Source organism: Phyllostomus discolor, chromosome 5 (assembly GCF_004126475.2).
Source record: "Phyllostomus discolor isolate MPI-MPIP mPhyDis1 chromosome 5, mPhyDis1.pri.v3, whole genome shotgun sequence".
NCBI classification, from domain to species: domain Eukaryota; kingdom Metazoa; phylum Chordata; class Mammalia; order Chiroptera; family Phyllostomidae; genus Phyllostomus; species Phyllostomus discolor.
Genome location: NC_040907.2, coordinates 11,855,469 through 11,868,398, shown reverse-complemented (window position 1 = coordinate 11,868,398; position 12,930 = coordinate 11,855,469).

Below are 12,930 nucleotides of genomic sequence, written 5' to 3'. Positions count from 1 at the left end.
CCCCTGGTAGGCACCCAGCAGTGCCTGCCACACATGTCAAAGCCCACATTCTGCTTATTGCTCTGAATTTTTCTGGTTGTAGTGGATGACTACAGGGTGAAGGGAGTGCTTCGATTGCCCAGGCCAGGAACACCTTTCCAATGAATTCCCCCAAGATCCATATTTATGCTTTTTTGACCAGGACCAGGGCTTGAGAAACGAGCATTACTTTAAGCAAACAATAATGATTAAAACTGTTATTTTTGAGTGCCAACTACATGCTGGACACTGTACTAGGTGCTTTCACCTATGTTTTCTTTATTTATTGGTTACTACCACTCTCTGCAGCTCTGAGGGGTCAGGTGACTTGTCCAAGGTCACAGAATCTGTAAGTGGCCCAAATGAGGATGTGAACCTAATATCAAAATCTTTCCACGCACTGTGGCTAAAAGTTCCCCCAAGGGCTTTGGACTCATGCAAGATTGTAAGACTTAGCAAATAAAAATATAGGTAAGTAATGAGTAGTTTTTCAGTAGAAGTGTTCATTGTTGTTTATCTGAAGTTCAAACTCAACCAGCTGGCCTGAACTGGACCTGGCAACCCCACCTTAATAGACAACTACTCTGAAGAGTGTGTAAGTTTTGTACACATACCACTCTTAAAAGTTCAACAAGGTGAAGTGTGTAAGGTGTCTGGCACTTGGTGAGGTTTGGCCTCGGGGTGTTGAGCATGGGGACTTTGGGCTCGCCCAGGTGACCTAGGACAAGTTGGCTTCCTTCCCTGCGCTCACGTTCCCCTTCTGGAGGATGAGGCGTGGCTCTGCTCATTGTCCAGGACCCTGACACTGCAGTGTCCAGGGGTGGCCTGTTGACCCCACCATCGTTACACACAAAGAAAAGGACTTTTCCTGCCAGGAACGACACATCAGCTCAGTCTTCCAATTGGCTGTCTGCAAAGACCAGGGTCATCTGGGTGGCTATCAGGGTCCACATGTGGAAGAGCGGGAATGTCTTCAGCGGAAGGTAGCTGCAGCCGGGCTTCCGAACCCCCGCCCTGCTGCGTCCCGGTCCTGGTGGGACTTCTATCTAAAAAGGGAAGAAGAGGTCCCAGGAACAAAGAAATCTGGGAAACTCTGTGATATATATCCACCCATCCTCCCTCGGCAATTCAAATGCACGTGTTTGCATAAGAGCATCTGCAGAATCAAATCCTGTTTAACGTTACTTAGCACCCCCTTTCCCAAGCTTGTTTGCCAATGGAGTCTCTTGTTTGCAAAATATCCCATCCAATGGTTGTTCCGCGGGACTCGCTCTGGGACCCGGAGCTGTAAGTGTCAGGGCCGTCATTGCAGTGTCTGAGACCACAGTCAAAACCGAGCTCCCGCTCCTGGGGTGGCTTTCAGTCGGGGCAGGTAAGAACGTTCAATTAGGATTCAGAGAAACACAGCGTAGACTTCCTTTGAACACGTATCCTATTTTCTATTGGGAAATGGACGGAGGACCTGGGAACTGTCAGCCCACCAAGTGGGGCTAAACATAAAACAGAGACTCAAGACTCGGAGAAGGAAGATGTGGGTCCTTGTTCTACCACCTCCTAGCTGGGTGGCCGTGGGCATGCGCCTTGGTGTTTCTGGACCTTAGATGCCACCTCTGAAAGTCAGGCCCCGTCACACCACCCCCATGAAGAGCAAATGAAGCACCCGATGAGAATGCTTTGCAGCGTGCCTGACACCGAGGAGGTGCTCGTGACGTGTCTGTGGGATCTGAACCAGTTGTTGAAGCCAAGAAACAGAAGTGCCCCCATGTTGATAAGACTACAATTGATGGGGCTAACAGCCAGGCACGGAGTATTGATGGGGGACAGAAATAGGCCACGGAGTAGTCTTGTGTGCACGGGTCAAAGCAGATCAAAGGAATGAGAATTGGAGAAGAAAAACATGAGCAAATTGCAAGGCCTGTGGAAACCATGATCCCGGAAGTGGTGGTAGCCAATCTCAAGGTTGAATGAGAGAGCGTGGGCCTGACCTAGGCCTCCCAGGACATAGGAAAGTGTCAGAAAAGACTCATTTATGGATCAGATTTCTCTCAGCAAATTAGACAACACCTATCTATTCACCATCAAAGTGTAATGTGAAGATAAAATGAAATTTTGTATGTGATGGGGCTATATTGGAATCTGGTAAAGTATTCAGTGGAATGCACCTATATAGATAAAAATTGCAAGTAAAAGAAGTATAAAAGTTATTTGGATCAAAGTCGGCGTTTACTGAATGGGTGTGCATGAATTCCCTAACAATCTGGTATGAGAAAATGTTTATTCTCTAAACCTAATACTTGCCTGGCTTCAAGAAAATTCCATCTCAGTCACATTTTCTGAAGCCCTTCTCTCTCTAGGATAGTGCCAGAATCCTTGGGTCTTGCACAATCTAGAACATTCTGGGAGAGACCCACGGATCATCGGCCCACACCGGACTTGCTAGGTCCACCATCCCAGCCTCCTGGAAGGTTGGGATGGTGGACCCAGCTCCTACAAGCTACATGTGAGCACAGGAGGTCCTTGCCCAGGCCGGGAGTCTCCGGGCCTGGGGTCAGAACTACCTCTGCTCGGCCACAGTTATTTCCATCAGAGGGCCTGCCTGCTCCACTTCTCCAGAATTCATAGAATTTCTCTGTCCTACCCTTCTTGCTCTCAGGGGAAGCTCTCTCACATTCCCCCTCTCTCCGACCTGTGACAGTTGCCTCTCCCGACCTTGGAGCCCCAGCCTCTCTCAGACAACCCCACCGCGGTCATCCAGAGGAACGAACTCAGGGCCTGGGGCTGGGGGAGACTCTGCTGTAGGGGGACCTAGACACTTCCTCTTCTGACTGCCTCCTTGGGACGAAGGAGGAGAAACTACCCACCAGGAGGAGAACGAAAATACAGGTTTATCCCAGTAAATGATCACATAGGCACAAATAGTATGTTCTTCACACTCCTTTAAAAAAAAAGTCTAATTTAAGGTGAACTGCTTGGCTGGAGTTCCATTTTATGTTTCATAAGAGACCCACCGGTTTTGCCAGCAAACTTACCCTGCGGACCATGTGCTCTGACCTCAGTCCCAGCACCAACTGGAGTAAGGTCTCCCAAGCTGCTGGCTCAGTGGTTTCAAGAGGCAGATAAATGTCTTGATGATGAATGGGCAATGCTGACTCTGTAGGGTGGACACAGTCCCCACAGAAGGTGAACAGAGAGAGGAAAATATTCCAAGCCCACCCTTCACCCCCTTATGTATGACCTTACCCTCACACTCTTACCTTTGGAAAACATTCTGTCTCTCCTTCCTCCACTCTTCAGGTCATGGCTATTTATTTTAGAGTACGAGGTCATTGCCAAGGAACAGCCCGACGACCCTGGTTATTTCTCCCGTGACATAGGGACGGGGCTGGTGCAAGGCTACACAGCAGGACTTGGTGGTGAGATGGAAATACATCTTCTTGAGGCTTCTGGGCAGAGGAAGGTGGCTCAACTGCTGGTGAGAGAAGGAAAGTCAAGGTCCACGGAGAAAAGAGGGAGAAGGCAGGTAGAGCTCTTCTCCAGAGAAAACTCTAATGCTCCAGGGTTGCCAAGGGTGGCCGGAAACTTGCTGTCCAGGGTGATTCGGAGGAAAACACAAGTGCGTGGCAACAGGCCTGAGGGGGAACATCAAAGTGACGACAGAGGCGCCCTTGCGGAGGGAACAGCGTGGGGCAGAGGAGGGGGTGATGGTGGTCACGGAGAAGTTACACTTACCTGTAGCACATTACACTTTAGGAGAGATATTGACTCATGCAGTATTTGTGTCATTGAAATTCATGTTTTAAAGTTTAATGTCATAGAGAAAATACTTGAGATACGAAGTCATAAGTCATACTGGATTTGAGACACCTTTTCTACCTGGAGACCATCCTCCATCATTTACAGAGCAATTATGCTAAAGGGTAGTAGCTCAGGCAACACAGGTACAGAGATGAATAAAAAAAAAAAGCCACTGGTCCTAAAATTGAAGATCATAACTTGTGTGAGTCTCAATGTACTTGTCTCCGCAATGGGCACGATAATTTCTACTTCACAGGGTTGCGGAGAACATTCAATGAAAGTCATACTTCTGTTAACTGTAAAGCACTATACAAACGCTCTTCACGTATGTATTGCAAGACTTGTTCACAGGAGAGTTCGACACACTAACTTGTTACTCAATCTTTTCTTTTTTAAATTTAATAATTTTGTCAAAGAATCGAAAATTTCAAAAACGGCTGGAAAGATGATACAGAGAAGGGTGTGCCAGTAACTATTTAACAGTCGGCTCTCCAGAGCCAAAAAGGCCTGAGGGGTAACATGTGCAAATTTCCGTGGTGAAAACACTCCCACCCCAGCCACTTCCGTCCACCGACGTGATGCTGCTGCTGAAAACAGAGCTGGAAAGACGGACGCAGAGTGTGCTCCAGCACGCCATGGGCACGGAGCTTTTCCTCAGTCGTTGGAGAATGAGCTGCCAGTCGGAAGGACCACCCCCCAATACTACAGCGTGTGTTTCCCACAAACACAGACATGCCCCCCCCCAACAGACAGCCACATTAAAACCATTTTTTAAAAATCAGCCAATCAACACCAACTAATCCAGAGACCCCACGCAAGTTTCCCCGATTGTCCCGACAGTGTCCTTGATATCACAAAGATCCAGTTCAGAATCGCATGTTGCATTTAGCTGTCAAGACTCCTTAAGCTCCTGAAATCCAAAACAACTGTTCCTTGACTTGCGTGACCCAGACATCATGGGAGATTACAGGCTGGTCGTTGTGTAGGATGCCCCTCGGTATGGGTTTAACTGTTTCCTTGGGATCCTACTTAGGTTTGGCTTCGTTGGCAGTGATACAATAGAACAGGGCTGAGTTCTCATGGTGTCCTATCAGTGGAGCTTTGTGTAGATCTGTCTCATTAGTGATGATGTCCATTATTCATCTCTTCGTTCAGGGGGTGTCTGCCAGGCTTTTCCGCTGTGAGGTCATTCTTTTTCTTTTTGTATTTAGTAAGTATTGTGTGAAGAGGTACCCTGTGTAAAAATATTGTTTATGACATTTTTATTTACTTCATTATTGATTTATATCTATATGGACTCACAGTTTCCCATCTTATTTAATGCACTTGAATCAATTACTATCACTACTTATTCTGATACCCAGTGGCCCTGATGTGCTGCCTTGCTTTCTAATACAACACGGTGTTCCAGGCTCGCCTCGCAGTGTCCCCACTTCAACCCGGGAATCAGCCCTTCCTCCAAGACGACCTGCTTCCCCAGACCCCTCAATGGAGTCCTCCTTGGTGGGGAATGGTATTTAGAAACCAAAATCTGGGTTGTTCGTTGTATTCATTGCATGATGATGTCACTTCTCCCAGGTATTATCAGTGGACAAGGAAAAGGAATGCACACACACACACACACACACACACTTAAATCTTTCTCCCTCTCTCTCTCTCTCTCCCTCTCTCTCTCTCCTTCTCTCTCTCTCTCTCCCTCTCTCTCTCTCTCTCTCTCTCTCTCTGTCTAAAGCCATGAATTCACACCTGGTCTCAAATTCCACTTTAAAACCTCAGAATGTATTCTAGTTTATTCCCTTCCTGTATTTGTATCTTCCTTCTCCAACAGTGAAAAATTAGGTCCTATTTTGAAATTGAGCTGTCATTCACATACCATGAAATTCACCGGTTTAAGGTGCCATCATTGATTTTTAAGATATTCACAAGGCTGTGCAACCATCAGTGTGATCTAACTCTAGGGTATTTTCATCCTTCCAAAAAGAAACCCTCAACCAGTCACTCTCCAGACCCCTCATGCCTCTATCCCTTGTCCAACCACTGATCTACTTTCCAACTCCACACCATTGCTTATTTTGGATATTATAAATGGGATCAAACAAAATGGGACCTTTCCCATCAGCCTCCTTAATTCAGCACGGTGTTTTCAAGGTTTATCAGTGTCACAGCATGCATCATTATTTCATTTTTTAAATTTTTTAAAATTTTTATTTATTTTCAGAGAGAGGAGAAGGAAGGGAGAAAGAGAGGGAGAGAAACATCGATGTGAGAAGTATTGATTGGTTGCCTCTTGCACATCCCCAACTAGGGACCCAGCCTGCAGCATAGGCATGTGCCCTGACTGGGAATCGAACCAACAGCCTTTAAGTCCACAGGCCAGCGTTCAGTCTACTGAGACACACCAGCTGGTGCCCATTCACTTTTATGGCTGAATAATATGCCAGTGTATGAATGCAGCACATTTCATCTATCTGGTCATCACTTAATGGCCATCTGGCTTCTTTCACTTTTTTGACTGTAATGAATAATACTGCTGTCAGCATTCATTGATCAGTTTTTATGTGAACAGGTTTTCAGTTCTCTCGAGTATACACTGGAGAGTGCAATTGCTGTCATGTGGTTAATTCTGTTTTACTTGTCGACGAGCTGCCAAAATAATTTCCAAAGCGTCTGCATAATTTCACTTTCCCACCAGCAATGCCTGAGGGCTCCGAGGACACCCCGCAGGTCACCCCTCACACTGACGCCCTCCTCCCAGCGGACCTCCGATTCTTCGTGCCAGGCTGCCACCACCCCGTGTGAGCACCTTCCTGTCCCACTGCAGGTCACTGTGGCTCCCCGGGCCACCCATCCGACCAGTGGGGACACCTGCCTCGCTCTGCCCCACAAATCATTTTAGGACTAAATCACTTAGGAAGAGAAGGAAGGGTAGGGGCATTTTCTTTTTAAAACAAGAAAAACGAGGAATCAGAGCAGCTGAGTGACTTGCTCAAGGGCACAGAACAAGTGAGGGTAGGGCCAGGCCCAGGCCCAGGCCCAGGAAGGGACTCCAGGTAATTGTTCCATTTCCATTAGAATAGCTAAAAGCAGTGGCTATTATTTGATTGAACACTTGGAGGTCCCTCAGCTGTCAGATTAACTGCTACTTCCTGACCACCCAATCGCAATACATAGCCCTCCAGTCACTTCCGATCCTGTCACCCTGTTTGCAGTCTCCTTATTGCCCGATTTGTTGTTGACTCGAAGAGCAGAGACTGTGCCTGTACTGCTCACCACTATGTCCTCAATACCCACCCCATGAGCTGCGTCCTAGTTGGTGCTCAGGGTATATTTGTGGGACAAATAAATAAATATTGTGTCCGACACAGGACTAGTTTCTCTCATAAGAGAGGCTCAAAAAGGTGAGGTAATTTTCCTAAGGTTACAGGCTAGCCAAGGCTTGATTAGTTAGATTAAGTTTCTGCAGGCGATACTAAGAGAGCCCTCAATTTTAACTGGGCACACGGATGCCCAAGTAAAGACTGCATGGTCTACCCTCCTTTAGAGCTGGGAGTGACCATGTGATTAACTCTGGCCAATGAGGTGATAGGAGGCATTGATCCGTGCAACTTCCGGAAAGTGTCAGTGGAGAGGATGCCAAGGATCATCTCTGTCCCTTTTCCCCCTCCTGAAACCTGGAAGGCAGACCTGAGTGGCCATCGGGTAGTGTGATGTGAACTTGGGGATGAGACCACTTAAGGCAGAGAAAGAAGACAGGCCTCCCTGACATTGTGGTGCGCCATACCAGCCCCAGCTCACCAACCGAGACTCCCTGGGATAGAAAAATAAATTTGTGTTACTGACTCAACTGTGTTCCCTTGAAATTCATATGTTGAAGCACCAACCCCCCATGTGAGTATATTTAGAGGTAGGACCTTTAGGTGGGTAATTAAGGGTACATGAAGTCATAGGGGTGAGCCTCTAGTCCCCAATTAGTACTGTGTCCCCATGAGGAGAGGAAAAGACACCAGAGACCTCTCTCCCTGCGTGGGCAGAGAAAGTCAGACTATGAAGGCACAGTGAAAAGGTGGCCACCTGCAAGCCAAGAAGAGAAGCCTCACCAGAAACGGCTAATACACGTTGATGTATTAGCCGTTAACGACAACGTTAATGACACGTTGATTTTGGCCTTCTAGCCTCTAGAACTCTGGGAAATCCCTGCTGTTTAAGCCGTCCAGTGGGCAGTATTCTGTTACGGCAGTCCTAGCGGCCTGGTGCAACTTCTGTCTTATGTTAGTCCTTGTAATTTAGCATTTTGTCAGTAAGGAAGAAGGACAGGGAGGGTAATGGTTAGTCAACAACCGAGCAAAATATATGACAACACAGAAGCACATAGAGCTACGTCACAGGTGGGCCCAGGTAAGCAGGTTCTTGGTGGCCGGGACAAAGAATTGAACCGAACACACAGAGTGTACAGCAGAGAACAAGGGAGCAGAACAATCTCTCCAAGCAGAGATTGACCTCGTGGGCTGGAGGGATTCTATTCTTACAGGGTGGATCCTTCCTGGCTAGTTTTGGTGGCTTTTATTGTGCATGTACAAGTAGTTGTATTAGTTTAAAGCTACCACCCATGTGGTCTCCCATGATTTTCCTTGATTGGCCACCAGAGAAGGGGTTGCACAATGTTACCAAATGGAACCCCCCTTCTCATGGGGTTCCCCTGTACTAGGTTTGCCTTGCCTACCGCCTGGGAGTTATAGCTCTCCATGTCAGAGATTGGTGCAAAGGAAAGGAATTATTTATTCAAAAGTTATACAGACTTAAGATTAATGACCTGATGTCTTCATTAAAATACCAAAGTCCCTTAAAACACCCACAGACACACACAGCCCTTCCTTCCTCACTTTGCCCAATCTGGGGTACCATTATCTCAGGAAAAGAAATAGAGGTCTGTGGCTCAGGCAGCCCCCAATTCTTCCCAGTAATCCATGCTCGGCTGGCAGGCCCCCCTCAGTTCCCAGCATCATCAGCTGTGTCACCGGGATCTCCAGTTCTTATTCCAAAACCACATGGCACCTCCTCACGGCCCACCAGCAAGAGTCCTTTCACCCCTTTCCTTCCTGCAGCGTCTCTCCTGCATGCTTCCAAACTGTTAAGAGAGAGCTCTGCTTTGCTGCTACATCTTGCTTTCTGGCTTCCTAAGCTGCATGGCAAAGGGAGACCCAAAGCCACGTGGTTCTCCCCTGCTAAAGCCACGTGGTGATTCTTGTCATGGCTACCGTGTCTGGGTTTAAATCCCAGCACCAATCTTCCTCTGCAGCCCCATTTCCAACTCCTCCCACAATCGGCTACACCTGCCAACATTTCTGTATTCTTCTAGCTTTACTGGGCTGCCATAGTAAGTCTGGGCAGGTGTGGCCCTGTGGCATGGAGCCAATAATCTCCAAGTTCTCACGCAGGAGCTGTAACCAGGGGGAGTTGCCCCCCAGTTACATCTTGCGTTGAAGTCACTTCCTTCTCCCTGGCTCAAAGCATGGCCACAGCTGTTAAACATATCTATGAAACCAGTTAAAGGTTATAGATATGTTAAATGACCATTCTAGAGGTTATCTGCAAAGCTGTTGCAATGCAAAACAACTCTCAATGGCCCTGCTCCATGTGTCCCATTCCCCAGCTCAGATTTGTGGGGGCAAGGACATCCCATATTTTTAATATTTCCTGAACACCCTTGAGTTCTGCACTCCATCACAAATCCTTTTGGGGGGGCCCTGGCTGTACCCTCTTACAGCTATAGATAGTTGTTCATCAACAAATATCTATTAAGGGCTACTAGGTGCCCACGTTTGTTCTGGACATTTGGGATACATGAGTGAATCAGTAACAAAGATACCTTCCCTCTGGGAAAGCTACGGATAGAGCAGGTTTTGTGGTGGTTGAAGGAGGGGAGCAAGAGTTTAGTGTGGACACGCTGAGTTTGAGATGTCAACCAGACATCCAAGTGGGGCAAGGAATAGACAATCAACAGTCAACACAATAAACACACAAATTATACACCATAGTATGCTCAAAAGCAGGACGAGAAGAGTGAGGAGGGGAGGTGGAGGGGAGGTCTGTTGTAATAAGTAGGCTAGTCAGGATAGATAGGCTTCATGGAGTAGACAACATTTCAGCAAAGACTTAAAGGGCAAGTGGATACCTGAGGGGAGAGAATTCCAGGCAGGGGAAAGAGCTAGAACAAAGGCCTTGAATGTGAATTGCAACGCCGTGTGCTGAAGTTTCGTGAGAAGGAGGAGAACAGTGGAAGGTGGGAGAGTTAACAGGGCCAGCTCGTGGAGAGCCTTGAAGGCCATTGTAAGGGCTTTGGCTTGTTCTCAGAGTGAGCTGGGAGTCACTGCAGGGTTTTGAGTCAAGAAACGACGTGAGATGACTTCCATTTCTAAAGGGTGACTGTGGCTGGTGCATTGAGAGTATGTAGGGCAAGGGTGGGAGCAGGAGGACCTGTGGAGGCTACTGCCAAGCACCCAGCAGAGTGACAGGGATGGCTGAGATGAGGTGGCAGAGGAGCAAAGTGGTTACATTTGGGAAATAGTTTTAAGATGGAGCTAATTAGATTCTGACCAACTGGATATGAAGTGTGAAATAAAGGAGAATCAAGGACAAACTTATCTGAGAGTAAATTTATCTGAGTAACTTGATAGATGGAGTTCTCGTCAACCAAAAAAACATTGGAGGACAGTTGCAGGGAGATTGGGCACTGGAGGGTCGGTGGGGAAACAGCAGTTCAGGTTTAGACATGTGAAGTTGGAGGTGACAATGAGGCATCCAGAGAGTGGTGTAGGCCATTGAATATGCAATGCGGAGTTCAGAAGTCAGCTTCAGAGCTGGAGACAAAAGTGGGAGCTGTCGGCATCTGGGTGATGTATAAACCATGAGATTCCCAAGGAAGTGAGTGTAGATGGGGAAAGGAACAAGACCAAGGCCAAGCCCTGGGACCCTCCAACAGGAATGGATCGGGGAGATAAGGAAGATCAACAAAGGAAACTGAGGATTGACTAGTGAGATCAAAAAAAGATACTGTCTTAGGAGTCAAATAAAGGAGGGAGTAATCAGCCAGGCCTAAAGTTGCTTGTGTTAAGTAAGTAAATTAAAAACCAAGGATTGCCCATTGGATTTAGCAACGTGGAAGTCATTGGCAGAATGCAAATTTTTCTACAAAAGAAAAAATTGTAAACCAGTGTTATAAAGTAATCATATACATACTAAAGTGTTTAGAGGGAACCATACTGATCATTGCAATTTACTCTAAAATGCATAAAAAGTTAGATGGATTGATGGATGAACAGAGCAATGGACAAAGGCTTAGATATGCACTAAACCAAGTATAGTAGGATATTGACGGTAGAATCTAGGTGATGGATGTACAGGTTTTCACCATAAGCTTCTTTCAACTGTATAGTATTTAAATTTTTTATAATAAAATGTCGGGAAGGAAGAGAAAAAGAATGAGGGACAGAGACTGTAGTTGCCTCTTTCAAGGAGGAGTCACCCAAGAAGACTAAACAAATAGGATGGCAGCTGGCTGGGGAAGTAGAATCACGATAAGTTTGGTGGGGTTTTTTTTTAAGATTTTATTTATTTATTTTCAGAGAGGGAAGGGGGGGAGAGAGAGAGAGAGAAACATCAATGTGTAGTTGCTGGGGGCCATGGCCTGCAACCCAGGCATGTGTCCTGACCGGGAATCAAACCTGCGATACTTGGTTCACAGCCCGCGCTCAATCCACTGAGCTACACCAGCCAGGGCCGTTTGGTTTTTTAAGATAAGAAAAACAATAGATGGTTTCGTGCTACTGGGAATGATCCAGAACAGAGCAAAAGAAGTGATGTTGTAGGAAAGGGAGGAGAGAATATCTTGTGCCACGTCCTTGACCAGACCCCAAGGGGACGGGTCTGGCTCACGAGTGGGGGAGCTGGCTTTAGCTGCAAGCATAGAAACTCACCTACGGAAACACGAGGGGAGGCAGGGAAGGTGGAGGCTGATGCTGGTGGGTGGGGGACATTAAGGAAGTTCTCTTTGATGGTTTTAATGTCTCAATAAATGGGCAGCAAGGTCGACAGTTGAAAGAAAGAATAGGGAGGAGGTGAGGGTTGGAAGGGAGAGTGGAGGGTATCCACTAGCCACCCTAGAGAGGAGAGAATGACTAGACTAAGGACGAAGCAGGTCCCCGCCTGGCAGCACGAAAGCCCCATCGGAAGACCAAGGTCAGCATGGTTGTGTGTTTTTCTCCAGCCTCGTGTAGCTTCACTGGCACAGGCAGAGAACAGGTACAGAGTTAGATTTCATCAATGAGTTGAGTGATTGCGATGACTGAGCATGGCATGGTAGCTGGGGCAAGAGACAGGGGTGAAGATGCAAAGGGACGAGGGGCCATGAAGTGCTGACAGGAGCACTGGAGGTTCCAGCGTCCCGGACCGTCCGAGTTTGGATACTAAAGGGAGTGACCTAGGAAGACAGGGGGTGGTGGGTAGACACGTGAATGCACGAAATTGACATTGTGACTTATTGGTAAAAATAAGACGTGGTCAAACGAGTGAGAGGCTGGGGTTGGGTGGAGGTCAAGATCACAGGAAGAGGGCGGCCGGTCAGGGCACTGAAGCCTCGGGCTTGGAAAGAACACCTACACATATATTGCATCATCACAAATTCTGACTGGAGTCAGGGAAAAAAAAAAATTGCAACCGTGAACCAGGAGCCCAGATGCCCAGGAAACGAGGAGGGATGATTCAGACGTCAGCAGAAAACAGGGCGGTGGAACGTACAAGGCGATGACACGAGGTTCAAAGTTAAGGGGGTTTTAGGATGAAGGAGAGAGAGGAGTTTCTACAGGAAGGAAGACACCTGCCCCTCCTCGAGGCCCAGCAGTACCAGGGTTGTGGGAGGAAAAGCGGCCACCGCTTGAGAGGGCAGTAAAGGCAACAGTGTCCCAAGCGGGGGCCAGGTTCCTGAGCATTTATTTGGGTAAAAGGGAACGAACGTCCCGTGGAGAAGTCAGGACAGGGGAATTTTGCTGACTGGGGTCCGTGACACCCAGAGGAAACAGCAGAAGTTTTTTGGAGTCGGGAGGGATGCAAGAAGGGGACAGA